Source organism: Varroa destructor, unplaced genomic scaffold (genome assembly GCF_002443255.2).
Source record: "Varroa destructor unplaced genomic scaffold, Vdes_3.0 BEIS01000001.1, whole genome shotgun sequence".
Classification (NCBI taxonomy): domain Eukaryota; kingdom Metazoa; phylum Arthropoda; class Arachnida; order Mesostigmata; family Varroidae; genus Varroa; species Varroa destructor.
This window is the reverse complement of record NW_019211454.1, coordinates 33,287,792-33,304,905: the sequence shown is the minus strand read 5'-3', so window position 1 is coordinate 33,304,905 and position 17,114 is coordinate 33,287,792. Positions and strand designations below refer to the sequence as shown.

The following is a 17,114-nucleotide window of genomic DNA, read 5'->3' as shown; positions in this document are numbered from 1 at the left end:
GAGATATGAACAGATACGTGATACATAAACATGCATTCAAGTAACAGCGTATTATATGAAGGCGCTGTACGATATGCCTGGTGCATAGTGCCCACTATTTAGGGTGAACATTTAGGGCTGGGCGGAGTAAAATGTTGCCGATATTGCAGAGCGATGTTGTTGTGAATCATGTGACCGACAACGACGACGATAGCAACAACAAAAACAAAAATAACCGGGAGAGTCGAATTGGCCGAACCGAAGTAGCAGCACATATTACGCAATGATAATAGGGAAGGCATAGACGAAACCTTTAGGTGGAAATGCAATAGAAGAACGCTTCATTTCAAAGAGGTCGTATAGGACAAAAACAGTCCTGGTGAAGTGCCGTGCCTTCATTCAACCAGATACAACTAAATGAAACCTGTTGTCGAGCAGTATGCACCACTAGTCAAGCTGCTTTTTTTATTTAGTCCCCTGTCTTCTATCTTTTGCACATCGTTTCTTACCATCTTCTCTTCTCACGTAAGCTGTTCTATTCAGTGGTTCGACGCGCCGGAATCACTTTCAAGACATTGATTTAACTGTATCAGTGCTCTGTCTTCAGTAGCCTCTCGCCTCTGTTGTTTATTTTCAAGTGAACAGCGATTCGCCAAAGGGATGAAAACCAAATGGTGATAAAGTATCTGTTAAATATGACCATGAAGATAGAGGAACCGCTGCGACAATGCCGAAGTCGTTCACTTCACCGTATGGCCATTTATTAAACGTCCCATCGGCGTCTCCCAGAGTCGAGTGTATATGGATGATTTTCCATACTGGCATGCGGTCAAATGATTTCGCATGCACATAGGTACCTACGCAATCGCACACCCAAATGCATGGAGTGTTGGAACAATAATCATCAAATGACCCTGTCCAACGCGAGCTTTGCACAACTAACGAAAAGGAAATAGGCGCTGTATGCACGATCTCTCCGGCGGCAGACAAAGCGATACGAGCAACTCTCGCGGTGGATTTTAGCGAGACGCAAAAAGAAGAAGAAGAAGAATTCTCACAAAGAAGTGATAAATTAAAAAGACGAAAATAAAAAATATTGCCCACTCTCGATTCTGTCCGGATCCAGGCAACGGGTGGACCAGTCAGCTACCCTTCAAGTGGTACGGACAACGCCAGTGGTGCGGCCGCCGCGGTTAGCAACGACGGCCCGACATCATCATAGTCGAACCACTTTACCGTTTGCCGAGCCGGCCTGCTCACCGGTCAGGTCTGCCCTACCTAGCGGGCTGGACAAACTCACTACTTTGCAACTGATCGTTCGTTCGTTCGTCCGTCCGTCCGTCCGTCTTGGGCGAACCGTCAGACTTCGAATCACTGAACTGGGAATATGGCGACCGCTATTACTGCCACTACCGCCACAGCTGACTGACTTCTTCTGCTGCCACTGGTCGACATTGTCTTCGTCGTTGGCGACATAGTGCTATACATTCTTTCTCGCTTGTCACTTTGGTACCTTGTCCGCCTGACAGACAACCAAACGAATCCCTGCCATCGTGCCGTACGGTTTCGTTGTATGGCCGATGCAAGCCGTTGTCACGTTCGTTATATATACATAAAGATTCAGTGGTCTCTTACTGTTAGCCTGTTTGGCGGTGGGGCTGGCGGTAGCAACGACGACAACGATGATGGCAGCAAGTACAAATGGTATGCCATCCTGACGACACTACCCTTTACGGTTACGTTACAGTGCTTCTTAGGTTCGCCTTCTCTCTATCTCTTCCAAGCAGCTATCGCTGAGCCGAAACATGTGGCCTAGCAAAGGACTCAAAAACAGCTCCCGCAATTGGGGCTGTGGACAGTTGAGGGGGGACAGTAGAGAAAATGTATGCAAAATTCTTTTCCTTTCGGCTTTCGATAGCGTTCAGGGTCTTCTGGTCCTCGTAGAATCCGTTTTCGTTTGCCTGATCGTACGTGTTCGTATGGCTGTTCCGAGAACCTGCCGAAGGCTGTCGGTTATGCGGTAAACCAATGGCAGCTTGTCAGACAGCAAATATCGCCAATACGCATCAAGTGAAGATGATAATTTCGAAGCTCCAACAGACATTTGCTTGAGTTGACACGACGGTGCGTATAGACAGAAAATACAGTAGATAGTTATGAAAAGGAATGAGCCGATTATCATAGGCACTCGGTAAAACGACGAGGCAAAAAATTCTACTGAACGTCGTGCGTGTTATTAAATCAGACAACATTGTTCCATATGATAGTTTGTCTAGTAATTAATTCCAACGATTGTGAGAATTTCGCCTAATCTTTATTTCGATTCGGATAATTGTTTACAGTAAAGCGAGAGCGGCTATAAGGCTGCGCAAATTGTCTTTCTGTAACAAAGTATACTCACGCTTGGACTAGAAATACCACCTATAAAGCGCATTATAAAAAAACACAACATTTTAGTCGCAACAGCCGTGCTCCACTGTGACCGGTGCCAGAAATTGGGGGTATCAGTCTGATAATTGGGGTTCTGTCGAGAAAATAATCGGTCGCGGATCGTAGACGACAAACTGTCTTTACTGCCTTTGCATGTACTGAACGAAATCGACTTCGTATTGTGGCAGGCTCCTATAAGCCCGGACAAAACTACATAATACAGCTTCCAGCTATTCCTGTTTACTTAAGGTAGAGACCAATTTAGTCGTTTTAGCTGGTGAAATATCGAAGAGGGACAAGTCGAGACAATTGTTTGTGTCTTCTTTAATAAACACCCTCAGCAACAACCTTTTTATTGTAGTACCAAATCGATACTGGCAATAGTAGTTTACTTTCAACAGAGGATTCCATTTTTCTTCGCCTCACCTGAGATTAGTGTTGCAGCTTTTGGCTTTTGCTTTCTAAGAAGGGAAAAATTAGCCAATTTCAAATTCAAACGCCCATTAGAAGGCAAAGTGTCCTGTAAGCGCGTGCCTCTACCTTAGCGAATGTTCGTCAGGCCCGTATTTGTGAGCTAGCTATGGAGAGCAATTCGATAATGTCATCATGGACGTAATCCAACAATGAATTACAGTAAATATGGACAACCTCCGTTTTTTTACGCTGTTCATCTTAAATAAAGAAAAAATCTGTAAAATTACTATGCTTTGAGCCTAAATAGAAGATAATGCTATGTTGAGCTACAAAAACGAATAGTTAGGCAAAAATAGCCTACTATCTGTACAAACACGCAGACAAATTGGCCAAATTGATATTTAATGCGAAATAGCTCACTAATTCACCTAATTAGTATATAAACTTAAGGTAAAATCTTATACTTGAAGCGGAAAACTAAGACCGAATAAAATCAGGCGGCCGGAACAAGGCTCCGAAAAAAACGGAATGATAGTCGGCAAGCTAGCACAATGAACAGGATTTTTCTTCCCAGGCCTACTGTAATAGTATATACATATATTTTATCTTTTTTTCATTAAGACTCAGAGCAAACATCTAACAATCCATGTAGACTTTTAACGTCCAACGCCCTTATATCAACAGTGTCTAAGCTGACCAGATAAGGCCCATGACGTTCTGCTGCATCATTACTACTATACTATAATTATATTTTACCCTAAGTACGCTGTTTATTTACACAACAAAATTGATAACAGTATTCATGATTAGTGCACACACTTCCAAAAAATAACAGGCTCAAAATTAATTTTGTTAAGCAAGGAAATTAAAAGCGTGCGATTTTTTTACACAAACTGATGATGATGATGACGACGACGACGACGAATTCGCTACTCGTCTATCCCGTAAAGGGCGTAATGTATATACCCAATTTTTTATGACTAACTATTTCTGTTGGCCCCCTGTTGTTTCTCGATAATTTCTGGACGGTCGAACGGCAGCCGATTTTTTGTGGCATCGTCAGCTGCAAAATCGGCAACAGATCTTTTTCCTATCTTCCTAGTAAGAGTAGGCTCATCTCGCATTAGCGAAAATCTCTCTGCCGTTGAGCAGCGCGCGCGCGCGCGTCCGCGTCTCGTGGTATTGGATCTTCAAAAAGCACTCACATAGTTGCTAAATGCTAATAGTACAAACGATACGATTACGACTCACCGCATCCCGAACAGATGATTCCCAAAGAAAATAGTATGCAGCAGTCGGATTTGTTGGCTCTGAGTGAAGTTGAGTCAAACCGCCAAGGGCTTCATCTTCGACAAAAATACCTCACTTCTGTACTCATCTCCCTTCAGGTCCTTACTAGTCATTCAGCCCGACAATGAATGATAAATATTTGTGCAGAAGGAAGAACGATAGTCCGGTAGAACCAAAATCAAATAGTCGAAAAAAACACCCCTGTCACACACACACACACACGCACTCTGATCGAGACTAGCAGTAATAGCACGATCGTTTATACATGTGAGCACTCGCGTCTAGCCACATGGCTTCCTCAATACACTACATATACAAAACATATGAATCCTATGGGAGTTTGTTTTAATCTTGGGAATGGAAAAGCAATCCAGCCTCGACGTCCAGCAGTACCTATTGGGGCTGCTGGGTGACTTTTTGTTGTATCAAATAGATTGACAACGATTATCAGGACAGAATGAACAGGTGTTTCTATTCCCAGAATTCCATTTTCATTCAGCGACCTTTTGATTCCCAAGTATGTTGTCGTTTTCAAATATTTAATTAGTTTACGCTGGGTGACGAATCCGTGTAGCCTAGTCTGACACGAGCGCATGACCAGCGAGAACTTTCTTGTCCTTTAGAAAGCTTAAACCTTGCATATCCAATACAGCGAGAAGCAACTTTTAACGAACGCTAGTGCGTAACTACAGGGGCTCATGCTTTCAATGTTTATTGTTGAAGTTCCGACGTCTCGTCGGATCTGCCGTTACCAATTCTACAGGAGCATGGCTACATAATCTGTCTATTTCTACTCTAAGCGAATACTGCTATAGTGATAACCGTTACGGTGGCCACCAACAAGTTAACGTTCGTGCCCTGTTGTAGCGCTGATTTCTCTCTGGGAGCCACAGCGTCAAAACGAGTGTTACCTCGTGCTATAGCGACTCGCGAACAAAAGTCGACAGCTCAACTTACCTGAAATACGAGAAAAGACAACATCACCGAACGGAAAGTGGTTTCGTGAATACATAGTTCTTTCTCCGCGGAACCAATAAACTTGATACATGCCAGCTTAAACGCTCTTTCTCACCAAATTTGAGAATCAACCGCTCACAAATGTAGCTCACTCGTTGACTCCTTCGTTTTCACGAAAAAAAAAAAAAAAAAAAAAAAAAAGATAAATAAAAAATAAGCGAATATCGTAAGCAAACGTTGAGTTAACCGTCACCGAAGAGCACACGGCCTATATTATCGACAGACGCCGTAGTTCTATTCGAGCAAGAGATTTCACATATGTACGCGCTGTAGACAAAGGCCAACTAACAGACATCGCAAAATACAGGAAAAATAAAAGTTTATTATCGCACCGTCTAACCAGCATCGTTAAGTACCACGTAGCCGCCGGCTGGCACCGTAAAAAAGAAAGAAGAAAAATCTGCCAACGAAACAACGAGAACAGCCGAACGCTCAAAATCGCCGAAACCTATGAACCAATAAGCGTGCTTATGAATCACGTTCGACCACTGGCGTGCTTCCCACTCCTGCTGATTAATATATATATATGACTTATTGCGAGAACTAGAAAGCGGTAGAAGTGACTGGCGCGATCAAGCAAGTTTCTAAGATAACGCATAGGCCATAATACATTTGAATTGTTCGGACAACATCACATCAGGACAGAAAAATCTGTCCTGTTTGTAACGTGTCCTACAAATGCGAACACTACGTATGCTGTCGTACTCTATGATTTGACTTTTAGTTTGTCCTAAATGTTTTACTCTAGACATAGAGAACACTTTTTCATTGCGGAAACACAGTGATGTGGGGAATGGCTATGCTAAGAGGAAAGGGGAAAGTCATGGTCCTGGTACTCTAGCAGGTGACGAAAACGCAGATATTATTGCTGAAGACAGAACAGCAAAAATACGCTTATTCTTTTTATAATAACAGGTGAGGAGATAAGCGTTTACTTTTGATACCGCGACGGAGTGTATAGACACACGGCTTTTGTCAATTACGTGCAATCAGTAGCCAGGATCAATAATGACATTCACAATGTTCGCTGTCTTCGGGAGGCAAAAATTTCAGTTTGTCGACGATTTAGGCACTGGACAACAACAAGCTAATAAGTCACTCACACGGAAACAGTTTTTAGAGGAGAAGTCACGCCATACCGTTCTCCGATATATATATATATATATATATATATATACCTGCATGCTAACTAAACGTAGTTAATATACTGCCTTCGCGCTCAGATCGACCCAACGTAACGGTGCGCCGTAACACCATTACTTGTCACTCGTAAGTAGTGCTTTGTCTTAACGACGTTCCTACGCAGGTTTAGCGTTATTATACATAAAACTGAGAAAAAGTATAGACATTCATATTGGCCCTTTTCCTCAATTAGAAATACTATTTCGTTTGCTTCAATGTTGTTTAAAAAGAAGGTGTATCTATATCTGCCAAGCATAGGTGGCCAATAATTTATAACCGTCTTTGAGAGCCATCATCTTCAATCGAGATCATCTCGGAACGAGTGTTTGTCAATCCATAGAATAGAATGCTTGGACTCCACGCTGCTCACCATAACTACGATTAACATAACCATTGCTAATAGTGTTTTCGCGGCAAGTACAATCACGGCTGCGACCGGCAAAAAATCTTAGCAGAAACTTGTGCTGCAAGCAGAATAGTGTGTGTGTGTGTGTGTGTGTGTGTGTGTTTTTTTTCTTATTTTTCGAACAAACGTTTTCTATATCCGAAGGCGGGAGACGAGCAACAAACCGCTGCTATCCGCTGGAGCCTTCGACCCCGTCTGCATCTAATTCTTTCTCGGGAGAACAACGAAAGGAAGATGACGAGGAAGACATCACCGACGATGCCTTTTTGACCAGCTAGACCCATTCGATCTCAGGTTGCGAAATCCGACCCCGCATCTCCAACCAGAGCCTGCTAGATAGACAGCCCTAGGCAGCAGTCAGCGGCTGATCCTTAAGCGTTTTGCCCTTTCCGTTGAAATAGCTTTGCTTGCAGTTTGCTTATTCCCTCGCATGCTAAAATATACTAGAAAACGAAAGTAGCTACACATCGATCTATAGCGAACAGATCAAGCGATGACGCAGGCCGTGTACCGTCCTCTATATAATTGCTATATACATAGAATGGAAAGGCCAAACAGTATCAAGTAATAGATAACTGTACTGTATCATTTTACTATTTAGATCTAACACAAACAATGACGAGCGAAACCGCCCACCACTGCTCTAGCTACCGGCTTAGCTTAATTGAAGAATTGAGAAGAAGCTGAAACATACGCTACATTTTCAGCAGAGACCATTTTCGTACAGAGCTTCGTCATCGTTATGTGTCTATACATAATTTGAATACATTCGTTATGAGCGGTTGTAGGCAATATCAACAACAGTCCCTCACAAGTTGTTGTGCCTGCGAGCAAATTGATTAACTGGTGTTTTTTTGTTATGTTGTGTTCGTGTTTCTCTCGGAAGGTTCATTTGCGAACGCAAGTAAAACACAGTAAAAACACACACACACACACACACACACACACACACGCACACACACACGTATAAACATAAAGGACAGCAGTTAAAACAACAAGAACATTTCTGCCTTTTCTCGTGGACTATATTTTCTTCCTTATATTTTACTCTATCATGTCTACTCCTGTGTTATTTGCCGGCCAACAACATCAAGCCGTTGATCCAAGCGATTCTCTCTCTCTGTCTCTCTATCTCCTCCTTCTTTCTCGCCTATCCATAGAACCCAGCATAACCGTTACGAGACGTTCCCGCGGTGCTCCCTTGATAAGGTAACAAAAGAAAATAGAACAGCATCATTTGGAGGTGGCAGTAACTAGGACCGCTGGGTCACCTATGGCAATAACCACGACTTGATAGTACTAACAACAAAGAAAATTTAAAAAAGTTGTCCAAAGCAAAAACAATATATGTTTATGAAGTAACATTTTCAACATCCTTCGTTCAGTCACGACTAGCAGACGGGTATCACTTTTTTTTTTTTGATGTGGCCAACTTTCTCTGCCTGTTATATGCGACTCGGAAAATTCAACCGTTTGTGCGCCTGCCATCACCTCTTTCCACTATCTTTTGCTTGGCCCTCCTGTTTCCTTCAAGCGCCCGCACCCCCCGGCTCGTCTCTAGAGAACTCCTCGGGCGGCGATGACGCTAGCCGCAATAGCCTAGGGCTGTAGAGAATGGCAGTCGTATTGTTGCTCGATTGCTGTTTTGTTTATGTTTGTTCACTCGCCCGCAACCGGCACTAGCAGCAGCAGCAACTGTTCTAACCATTCAGTCGACTATTATCGTTGCCGTTCAACAGCGTAGCTAGAGCAGCAGTAGCTATTATGGTCAACCCAGCTTCCTGATGCTGCAGCTTCTCTAGAAATTGACAAAACATAGGTATTATATGCATTATCTAACTAATTAACCACTTCTACAACAACCAGCTACATCGAACTGTTGCATAACAACAACAGGTTGGCCCAGTGACATGGCGGCAGTAGTGCAAATGCCGTCAGCAGCCGGCCGTCTATCCCCTAACGATTACGAAACCTGCGAAAAGCAATACACAAAGTCCATACAATAAGATTATCACTATTCGTATCAATCTCACGTAAGTGACTGGAGCAACAAATGCTTTCGATTCAGATGACTACATAATTGTCGTCAGTCCCTTACCCCATGACCCCACACATGAAAATCAGGTAGTGACCAGAGAATATGTGCTTACTGCATCAAGCCTGACTTTGATTTGGATAGCTGAGTGACATAGTGAGGGCAAACTGACAATAGGCTCAACCGGGTCTCGGTGGAGATGGTTGCCCGCCAGGTAATAGGTGCTGAATTCCACCGTACCGTCGATGATACCAAATCGAACTTGTTCCTTTCTACGCTCCCTTTGCCGGCTAGGGAGGCTTACTGATCGATACACACCCGTGCCAGCTCGAGTCCCGTTATGACATACAATATAACAATTGGCACTTTGTAGCCTCGACGCACATGAAATAGAGTCTGAAGTAGCACCGGCGATGGACGGACAAGAGACTGTAGCATCGACTGATTTCTTTGCTAATTCGGCCTCGTCATCGGCTATAAACCAAATCGTCGTTTTGGCTACTTCGGCTTGTGCTGTCCGTACGGCCGCCACCAGCTCTGAAGCGCCATAAACAGGAACGCCAGCTCCGAAAGCGGCTAAATAGTGTAGACGTGGGTAATATGATGAGTCAACTCACACAAGCTGAACTGCTCTTTTTCGTTATGTTTCTTGTTTTAGCTAGCATCTCTCATGCCGTCGCTGTAGCCGTCATTGCGTCCACCTTCATGGCCCAGCAGATAAAGGGAATACGGACACAAAAGCCAGTACAGGATCATTAACAACAACAACAACCAGCCACAAAGCCAAGCAAAACAGCCGGCTGACTAATTAAATCTGGTTGCCGGGACCCCACGACCACGCCTGCTTCGTCAGGGTTCTTTAGGACCTGTTTGTTTCGTTTAATACCTCCTCGGATAAGGGAGTCTGCTTCTACATAAAGACCATCGTTTCTGCCTTCGACCATATATTGCCGCTCAGTTCGATACCTCCGTCAATGACTACTAGTAACTTTGCTTGAGAAATACCAGCAGCACCGACAAGAAAACGTCGCTAAAACGATGATTTTTGAGGTGCGACAACTTCGCACGTCGACGGCTCCTAGGGCTTAACGCCATTACATGTCACCCCAAGCATACGCAGCAGGGCTATACATGTAGAAGAAGGTAAAGGTGACCGTAAGCAGCTATACCGAATTGGACAAACAGCACCACGGTGATAATATGAAAAAATCAGAAGCACAGAAGCAGTGTCCTCGCCAAGCACCTCCGATCGCGTCCCTCGATGATGATTAAGCTTCTAGACAAACGTAGAGCTTTTACCTTGGGGTTGCTGTCCAGCTCTAAAATCAGACGTCGCTCTGATGTCAATCTATAAACGGCAGCATTGCCAGCTGCTATTCTAACAACCACCCAAGCAGCGCAGCGATAGAATCGCCGCTAACAGAAGAACAACCACCGATACTGCTTCTGTGTATCTCTCATTTTCCTTGTTTTTTTTTTCATAGCCTGTCCCTCACGTGTTCGCTGCCATTTTCGCTTCCGCTACTATCGTTTTCGCTGCTCATCACGCGACGGCCTATTAATCTGCTTTGTCGCGCGGCGACCCTGGCAACGGCTACAACAAAGACGGTTGCTGCCGATGTCGATGAGGACACCGGCAGTTGCGGTAACGACCGTCGCGATAATGAGAGCGATCGTCGTTCGTCGCTCGTGATGACGCTTCGTATGCCGCTGTTGCTGATATATTTATGCCTTTTCTTGGTTTTCGTCATTTTATTTTTCATCTTTTAAGTGTTTCTCGTTTACTCACCTGTTTTGCTGGTTTGCGATACGTATTTTCGTGTTTAGGCTTGCAGGGAATCGATATACAATCGACCGCTGAGCTAGCTACGCGGGCGGACTGACGCCCAGGATCAAGAATACGGCAAAAGAAGTAAAAACAGTCAGCGCCATTTAGTGTATCGTATCAATGACGAGGGGTAAAAGCTATGATTTGCGATTATACCAGTACGACGTTAATATACATATAAATTTGTCGTACATTTATCCAGCCGGGAACGGCATAACGGTTTCGCGATCAAGCTGGAGTTGGCGCAGACAGACAAGATGTTAGCATTAGGCGACTGCTATCGCTGCTAACTAGCTCAGCAACTTCCTGCAAGCCGAAACAGCATGGCGTACCTTACGCGCGGTTAGCTTTTCGGCTGTTATGCGAAAAAAACGTCGGACGACCGTTACAAATCGATTTGCTATTGGCCACAATCAATCGGCGTTAATCAAGCAGAACGGAAATGGCCGGGATAGCATTGTATTGTGCCAACAAGACACGCTACTATTGACAAGCTAACGGTGTACCCAATTGACTTAACAATGGTTCCTTGTACGATAACCATTATAAGAGCCACTATTCTTTCCGCTGTTGTTGAAAGATGTTCAATAGCAACTGATATCTACGAAAGGGAATGTTCTTCCTAGAAACAACGTTCATGAGCAATGTTTTTTTGCCTTGTATCGTGCGCCGTTAGTGATGCCGTCTTTTTCGTCAATATGCACTTTTTGCATACATGCATACATTTGTATATGTGCACGCAGAAAGTGCTAAAGATTACAGCGCGCTTTTGCTACGTATTTAATCCACGATCGATAGAATCGGCCTAGTAACTCAAGCGTCTGAGGAGATTGTGCGCCATCATGCGAAGCGACCGTGCAGGCAAATCGGCCAGCGACCAGCACGACTGCACCGGAAAAACTATAGGATCAGCGAATTAACTAAGTGCCAAAGAGAACACGAGGATCGGAACAAGCGCCAATCGGCGAGCGACGTTCGACCCATCCGCAGCCATAATAACAGAATATTATATAGTACAAACTCCAAGTAAAAAAAACAGCACAGCCGAGAGGGGTGCGCGGACGCGCGCGTGAACGAGTCTCAAAGAGACGAAAAGATGGACATCTATCTAGACAAAGAAGAACAATAATATCGACAGCAGTCGCAGGCGTAGTCCATAGCCTCTGTGAGCCGCAACGCAACAGTCAGCTAACCAGCGACAGACAGGCATAAGGTTCACGCGGGCGCGCTGTATTAGCTGGAATAGAATAGGTTAGGATTGGCTACTCCTGGTTAATACGCGATGCTGGTGGCGGTGGTGCAGAAAGACCAAGAGAAATTGGCACGACGCATTGCGTGTGTTTTTACAACTTTCTACAACACAGACAAGCCCCTCTTGTGTTCATCGGTGGAAACAGCAGTAACGTTAACAGCAAATACAGTGGCAACGACGCTGCCTGTCGGCCTGGCGACCATGACGGTGGCAGCAGCGGTGATGGCGTCTGGCACACAGTTCGTTATGCTAGTTTTAGCATAGTTGTGGAAGTGGTAGTCAGCGTAGACATCACTACCCGCTGCCGCTGCCGCTGCCGCCACTACCGGCACCGCCGTTCGCGCTACCACAATCCATCGGATAGTAGAGTACGGCCATGGGCAAAAACAAGCAACAAGCGAGGAGAAGGTTCCGCCAGCCGTCAACTGCTAGTCAGCTCGTCGACTTTCAGACTCTTTTTCCACAGTCCCACTCTCGTGACTAGTGGTAGGTTGGTCGCGTTCTCTGCTGGCGTCTTCTCGAGTCACTTCGTTCGTGCTCATTTCACCGGCTAGCGAGAAAGCGGTTCATTCGCTGTTCTGCGCCACCACGCGCACCGTTTTCCAATCGTCGAGACATCGTTGCCACCATCGCCGACACTGCCGCCGTACAAGGAGCCCTGGTTACCATAGGACTAGGCTGCGTCATATTCTGTCCGGCTGGAGTTGCTTGCAGCATCACAATGCTAAGAAGCGATCTGCAGACGGACGGACGGACGGACGCACTGAGTACTTGCCTTTTCGCTGTTGGGCTCGCTGTGGCACTGATTAGGCGCCGCGCCAAACAGCAGCATCGAGCAAACGACTCTGTTTACTCAGAGCGGCAGCAGTAGCCACAGCAGCGGAGTTCACGGCAGCTAGACGAGTTCTTTCGCCTTGACGCCGATCGCACCGGTTCATGTGGTCGCCATTGTCTGGCGGTAAACTAGTAGCAGCGGCGTCGGCCAACGCGAACGGTGGTGAAGCGAAGCTGCTACATCGCTGCCAGACGAGCAATGAAAAAACCGTTTGCAGGCGTCTATCATCCGGCCCGTATGAGGTTATTCGAGGGCAGGATCTGCCACAGTAGGGTGATGTAAAGTTGGTAGATTAACATCGTAATGGTTGCCCTAGGAGCGATTTCCTAACTTAATCACTGAATTGACCACAATGATGATAACAGCGCTAGTAACACACAAAACTGTTTCACCTTGAAATTATATACATAAACAAAGCTTCCGTAGCGTATGGTGATGGCAATGTTTCAACAAAGGCAACTGTATACCGTTTCGACATTTTTGCTTAAACACAAATTTACGCTTACGCCAGTCGGGATTTTTCGTGACCAAAAGCATAACCCCTGAAAGTTTGATAAGATGACAAAAAGAATCATAATAATGTAGTGAATTAATGACTTAAAAGCAATACATATAAACAATATACAGATACTATATATACATATATATAGTATTTAGGACATCGACCGATTACCGATCGATTAAGGTCGTTGGCGTGTACATTCCTGTGACTAAATGTTACGCACAGTTTCTTGTGGTCTGAACGGAGTTCTTATATTTCGAATAATCCCGATCCCCGAATCAATATGTCCGATTGTATCCATAACAATCGAATGGCTTTTTCTACCTGTCTGACGAGCTAGTGGCTGGCTGCTCTTGGCCCCCCACCAATAAAACAGCGGTGTCGTATATGTTGAGATTTGAATTTCCAAAACCGAGATCAAAAATGATCACGATCTTATCTGGACATATTAAAATACCGTCGGAATATTTCAACCAGTCCTGAGAATAAGGTGTTCAGGCCCATGTTTTTATCTCATTTCTCTCCTGGATGTTCTCCGCCTTCACTGGCGCATTCCTTCGTCGATCAAGGTCCTTCGAACTTTCAAAAGGGCACCAGCAACGGCGGTAACCGTAAAGACAGTAACGCCAACACAACTATGACCCGCCACTACTCGTTTTTTCCTTCATCTAGAACAAGAGAATCTCCTCCGGATCTTGAAACATCGTCGCACAACGGTTTCGTTGTCGAGCGACCCCGCCCCCACCGTTCTTGCTCCTGTGAAGTTTCCTCCTGAGAGTTCCTCTCTCTGTCTCTCGCTATCTCGTTCGTCGCTGGCTTCTCTCACTTACGCATTCGCTGGCCCGGTCTGTTTCAAAATCTTGCCATCGTCATCATCATCATCAGCTGCAGGCGTCCGCGGGAGCGGCAGCGGCGAAGGCGTTTGCTATATATTTTCATGCCAGCTTTTCTCTTAAACCCTTTTTCTTTTTTTCATTCTATTAAATATTTATAGAACAATCAGAGTCGACCAGCCGATGAGCTGTATGCAGGGTTTACGTCTGTAAGGAAGAAAAAGTGATTATGCAACAACAACAACATGACCGCGCCCATTTGATCGTCACTGTCGATTCGTACCAACCGAAGAATAGCCTAGTCGCTGCTGAGGGAACGCTGCACAGCGGCGGCTACTGTAGCTGGCACCACTCGGTAACGGCATCGTATCTTAGTCATAGCAAAAAAAAAAGTTGAAATTCGAAATAATACCTTAGCAGCCATTTTGTTCAATAGTTAACAGGCAATTTGGCATAAACGACTCTTCTATACTATTTTAATCCACTTGTAAGCTCTTGCGGGGAAAAAAAAAACGTTGTTGTTGCCGGATTTTGTCGCTTGCGTTCCCGCTCTTAGTAACGTCAGTCGGCCATCTGTGTTCAAGAGAAACATTCATGCCAGCGATCTGGTCTTGGGGATTTTGGTCAGAAGGATGATGGACAAGTAATTTATTTTTCACGTTCAGTCTAATCCGGTCATGCTGAGTACGGGCCAAGTGACTGATTGGCGCGTCACCCAGCCCAGGACCCGATTCAAGCATGAGTCCCACGGAGTGAGAGTTCGCTCGGGCCACTACCTACATCATCAATGGAACAAACACACGAAACCTTTTGCCTTTCGCGGATCAGCCTTCAGTATCACAATCAGTGCACTCAGGGTCAACTGTTCTGTTGATGACGATCGTATTAGAGAACACGGATGATACGATGTAATGATAAGAAAAGAGACAATTAGGCCTACTAACGGCTCTGTTGTTAGCAGAGCTACAAACAGTGTCATGAAAGCCACAGCCTAACAGCCACACACAGCTGCAATTGACTTCGTTCAACAGCCGTAGCCTTAGGAGATAGCCGTTTTAGGTTGCTCTGCCTGCCAAAAAACACCCGATAGGTTAACCATGGCGATCACGACAACGACAGCGAGTTGACAAGGCGCAGGCAGCGGCGTCACCTGTAGATGAAAAGGTGGTCAGGCTTCGCGCGAACGCTTTCACACGATCATGGTGGTCCACCCTTTTACTTGAGCAGGCTTTCCCGAATCGCGCTGCTGCTCTCTCTATTACTATTATTGTTGTTGTTGGCATCATTTTTTTCATCTGATTTCGTTGTCTATTGCTGTCTCTGTAGGAGATTCGGACGACACAGACGTTATGGAGCACCGAAGCATATGCTGTCGCCCACAGCATGGACAGCCGCGACGGAAGCGAGCATATACGAAACGAACTGTTGCAAAGCTCAATCTTTTTGGCCTTATAGTCCCTGCTAGTAGACCGTGACTATATTGTTGTCCATGTCGAAAATAGCAGTGGGTAATCGATCTTACCTTCTGCAATATACGCCCAGTTTTATCTGAACACAGTTGTACCCTTTCGTTTTCATGGGGAGTGCAACATCGTCGCGGCCGAAGTGGCAGACCACCAAAGGTAACGAAATATAAACGAAACTATGATGGATGATCGAAAACGATCAAATCAGCCTTTGGCGCACATGCGTATCATAAGAATAATACTAAGCTCAATTCTCTGATAACTCTATCAAGGATTCAACGTAACGAACAACAGGAGATAAACTCTACATTCATAAAGATCCGAAACGAACGAAGCGATATAGAAACCGTAGAAAAGCACCATTAGAACACCCTCTGCCTTCCCTGTATCTTCGCTCGATGCCCTTCTGGAACGTACCGTCGCGATATCTATCTCTGCCCGCTGTCCTAGTACTTATCAGGAAACTGTTTTATATTTCTACTGCAGCAGATCCACCACTCGAAGAAATGGTCACCGTATATTCACTTTGTTACCTTTCATCACGCAATTGGCTATCTCTGTTTAATCCAAAGCTGTTCGTTCTCAAATACAGACCATGCTGCTGCTTGTGGCAATAGTAACGCTTGTGATGGTGAAAACCGGCAGCGAAGGACTGTAGATAACTTAGCAATCGCGACGAGCGATCATTGGCGAACGGATGAAGCCGCTTAGACGTACGGCCCAAAACGCAGAATAGTGTTAGAACTATAGTGGAAAGACTGTTGGCAACGTCGCTTCCCAATCAGACGATGGAAGTATTTGCATCTCAAACAAACAACAACTAAACAAGGCCGCGTCTTTCTTGCTGCCACCAACAGAAAAATGCAGAAACAGAAAAGTCGCTTTGTTGACGAGTGATAATTATAGCAATAGTAATAATACAAAGTTTTAGTAACGCATACCGTATTACTAATACTGTGTGATAACGTAATCACGACATCGCCGTTCAGATGAGATGAGATCTCGCGTTTCCATGCCTGTCTGCCTGCCTGCATCTCGATTTTAAACGGGCCAGGAGAGTTGTAGCTAGTCGGCCAAGTCAAATCTTCCGCATCTAATTTGCATGATTGTGAACGATCTAATTAGCAATCTCGTCAGAGCGCCACTTTGTTGAAACCAGTTGCGTGTGTGGATGCGTACTGGATTAAGGATATTGTCCATCGTTGTATACGCTCCGAAACCGCGCACTTCCTTACCCGTTTCATCGGTCAGCCAGCATCCAGCCCCGTTTTAAGCAAAGCGAACTTGTAGTGGTAAGTTAACAGGTGCCCTTTGAAAGGAGCGAGCGTGTGATTTAGCTACATCACGATATTAAACGAACGCGGACAACAGCGCCGCTTTCAATGGTCCTTTTCTCGGCCATAAAATATTGAAAAAAATGAGTGCAATCAACGGAACAGCAGAAGAAAACACCTCAAAGCATCGACGTATCGAGGACCGAGTCTACGCACAGCCGCGCTCATTATTACATTTGTGTCAATGTTTATGCCACGCATTGGAAGGAAAACCAACCTTCATCCAGGCAGGCAGGCAGGCAGGCAGACAGGCTGTATCATTCATTCGTCGAACAAAGTACAGGCATAACCTGCCACAAATTCTAATAATA

At 45.1% G+C, this 17,114-nt stretch overlaps 1 protein-coding gene across 7 annotated transcripts in view; it reads right to left on the bottom strand.

The window, feature by feature from the left end:
• pan (transcription factor pangolin) overlaps positions 1-17,114 on the bottom strand; it is a 138,441-nt gene that overhangs the window by 64,614 nt on the left and 56,713 nt on the right. The window contains exon 1 of one of the 7 annotated variants that reach the window (XM_086976726.1): positions 4,075-5,042. The exons of the other annotated variants lie outside the window; for them this stretch is intronic. The gene's annotated coding sequence lies outside the window, so the exon portion shown is untranslated. Of the gene's footprint in view, positions 1-4,074; positions 5,043-17,114 lie in introns of those variants that run through there. 7 annotated transcript variants of the gene reach the window in all.